We start from the raw sequence: 3,834 nt of genomic DNA, 5'->3' as shown, positions 1-3,834 counted from the left end.
GACTGCCGTTGCCTGTTCCCTGCTCTCACTGTTCTCCTGCAGCAGCTCTTGACCCCCTTCCTGAAACCAGCCAAAAGGACCTTTGCTTCTGAGCATCCCTCCTTTGGGGACCCTCAGTCACCACACCTTCTTCTCCATCCCAATCTTAGTCCCAAGAAACACCAGGACTGCCCAGGCTCTGGGCACCCATTCTCACCTGGATGCCATCACAGAGTCCAGAATTTTTCAGGAAGTCAGTCAAACAGCACCCTGGAAGCTTGACAAAGACAAAAAACATCAGCGATTTGCCAGCTACGTCTTTACAAAGACAAGTACCTCTATTCTTCCCCAGAGAGAAGATGATTTCCCTCATAGCGTTAACTTTTTAAAATGTTTTCTTCTTAAAACATCTTTAAGCACATAAGGAGAGTCACCAGCAGAAATAACGAAAAGAAGAGGACGTCTCTCTCCACAAAGCCCATTCCAGAGGGACAGAAGAAGCATCTGCTCTATGATAATGCTGGGGGACCCAATCACACCTCTCAGCATAGATCATCTAGGCAACAAATCAACAAGAGTAACCATTACTCTTTCAGAAGGAGAGAAGAAATCTAGGGTGATTAGAGGGGGAAGGGGAGAGGGAGGGGGAGGGGGAGAGATTGGACAAAAGGCATAAAGAATAATTACGATTTGTAACAATATGTATGCTAGTAATATTGATTTGATCAACATATATCAGTGTTGAACCCCAAAAATATGTATAATCAATTTTGATTCAATAAACAAAATAGATTTAAAAAAAATTAAAATGATAAAATAAAATGTTTTTTTCTTAAAACATCTTTAAGCACATAGGAGGTAAAGAATGGGTGACTTGCGGGGGGGGGGAGGTTGCTAAGCAGTGAGGCAGATGGGCTGGAGTAAAATGGGGTTCTTCCAGCCTGAGCCAGGAGCAATTCCTGTGGGTGCAAGGGGCTGATTCTGAGGATGACGAGGAATCAAGTGGAATCCAGTGCACCGCAATCTATGGCTCAGAATCTTTCGTGATGCTGATGCTGTCACTAATGAGCGGGTTTAGTAAACTCCATTAGCTCCCCTAGAAACTCCATTAGCTCCCTGCCTCAGGGGAGTGAAGGGCCAGTCTGTACTTCAGGCTCCTGGGGCTCCTGGCCCTCCAACCCAAGTCCTCCTGGGGCTCCTGGCCCTTCACCCAGATGAAGCAGGGGACAGTTGATGATCGTCAGGGCTTCGGTACGCCCACAGCAGAGGATGGGTAATGCCTCTTCCCCACCAGACAGCTGTCCTGCTAACCTCCTTGTTCCTACTTCTGGCTCAAGAGCCTGCTTAGGGAAGGTTCTCTTTCTGTTGTAGATGCTTTTACTCTCAATCAGCTTTGTTGAATTTAACTGAGGTTTAGATGTTTAAAAGCAGTCAACATTTATTCTGTGATTCTCCTGAAGCCTGGTTTAAACCTCTGCAGCTGGCTCATGTTTCCACCAAAGTTAGAGGGTCTCCACCAACACTGTATTTCCTAGAACTGTGCTTCTGCATGTTGGTATGCAGCAGAATCATCTGGGGTGCTTGTTAGAAATGCATATTCCTGGGCTGGCCCGGTGGCACACTCGGTACAGTGCGGCGCTTGGGAGCGCGGCGGCACTCCCGCCGAGGGTTTGGATCCCATATAGAGACCGGTCCACTCACTGGCTGAGCGTGGTGCGGGCGCGACACTGTGGGTTGCGATCCCGTTACTGGTCACGAAAAAAGACAAAAAGGAAAAAAAAAAAAGAAATGCATATTCCTGTGAAATCTGGATCTTGAAGAGATTTGCACTCCCATGTTCATTGTTGCATTATTCACAATAGCCAAGACATGGAGTCAACCTAAATGTCCATTACCAGATAAATGAATAATGAAAATGTAGTATATATACATGGTGGAATACTACGCGGCCTTTAAAAAGAAGGAAATCCTGTCATTTGCAACAACATGAATGAACCTGGAGGACATTATGCTGAGTGAAATAAGCCAGACACAGAGATATTGTATGATCCCTTTTAAATGTGGAATCTAAAATAGTCAAACACATGGTAGCAAAGAGTAGAATGGGTTGCCGGGGGCTGCGGGACAGGGGAATGGGAAGGTGTTGGTCAAAGGGTAAAAAGTTTTAGTTATGCAAGGCAAATACTTGTAAGTTCTGGAGATCTTAACAAAAGGAGAGAGACAGACTACTACTTGCAGAGTATCAAAGAAAATGCTACTAAAAATACTTCTGTCTTAGAAAAGATTAGTGGTTGCTAGGAGTTAGGGAGGTAGTGAGCGAGGGCGGGAAGTGACTCCAGTTATAAAAGGTACCACGAGAGATCTGTGTGATGGAGCTGTTATGTATTTTCACTGTGGTGGTGGTTACATGAACCTGCACCTGTGACAAAATCACACAGAACTAGGTGCATAAACACACACACACACACACAAATGGAATGCACATTAAAACTGGTGAAATCTGAATAAGGTCACTAGGTTTTCTCAATATTGATTTCCTGGTTGTGATATTGTACTATAGTTATGGTTATACAAGGAGTTACCACTGGGAAAGGTTAGATGAAGGGTTTACAGGATCTCTCTATATTATTTCTTACAATTGCATGTAAATCTACAATTATCTCCAAATAAGAAGTTAAAAATGAATTAAAAAAACACATATTCCTGGGCCCCTCCCTACACCTACTGAATGGAAATCTCTGGAAGGGTGGGGTCCAGCTATCTATATATTCTAACAAGCTGCCCAGGGGATTCTTTTGCTACAATGAAGCTCAAACCCAATTATTCTCAAGCCCCCCTGCTTGTGAAGCAGGAGCTCTCAGTGTCCTGTCTACTGTGGTTAGGGGTTTTCATTTCCAGAGCAGGGTCTTTGTGACTGTCGCCGAGCAGGGCTGGAGGCAGGAGGTGACCGAATACTGCTTTACATGTGATTAGTGAGTTTCCAGAACTACGCATTTCATCTCCCCACCAGCCAGGCAGCTCCTGGGGTGGGTCTTGCTCCGCTTGGCTCTCCTGACCCCAGCAGCTGCCCAGGGGGAAGCCCGAGAAAGCAAGTTCTTTCCTCCCATCCCACCCAGGCCAAAGAGTTTCTTTCCTGGTATTTGAATACTTCCTGAAATAGCAATGCCATCTCCAAAGCCCCTTTTCTCCTGCCCCCTCATGGCCAGGACACAGCTTGTCCTCATCCCAGACTAAATTCCTTGGACCTGTATTTGACAGTAATGCGACCCTGTGCTGGCGCCAACCTAAGCACTTCACATACATCCTCCCAGCAACTCCACCAGGCAGGTAATATCACCCCTTCTCAGATGAGAGAAATAAGGCTCAGAGAGGTCCTGCCACGCGCTAAAGTCCACACAGTAATAGATGGTGGGGTGAGGGTTTGAACCTGGTCTCTGAACCTAGAGTCTACTCTTAACTACCCCATTCCTCTGGGCAGGTTCCTGCCTCTGTGTCCCCTGGAAGATCTGGCCGGGAGCAGGGTATCAAGGCTTGTTCTTTTCGTCCTTTCTTTCCAGCCTCCCCAGGCAGGCTCCACGGGCTTGTCAATTTGTCACTGTGCTGTGCTTTGACACAGACTCTGAGGGAGGCTGAATCACTTGCTAGCTGTGTGATCCCGGGCAAGTTAGTCTCTCAGGGCCTCAGCTTCCTCATCTGTAAAATTAGACTCAATGCTAACTCACAGGTTATTGTGAGAATTGTGTACAAGGCTTAGCTCAGTGCCACCCCTAGTCATCTATAATGCCATACATATATGACATTTATATAGTCGTTTGTGATGATTATCCTACATCTTCATCTTTTAGGGCAGGGGTT

This window comes from Galeopterus variegatus, unplaced genomic scaffold, assembly GCF_000696425.1.
Source record: "Galeopterus variegatus unplaced genomic scaffold, G_variegatus-3.0.2 Scaffold1432, whole genome shotgun sequence".
NCBI lineage: Eukaryota > Metazoa > Chordata > Mammalia > Dermoptera > Cynocephalidae > Galeopterus > Galeopterus variegatus.
The sequence above is the reverse complement of the archived record's forward strand: the minus strand, read 5'-3'. Positions refer to the sequence as shown.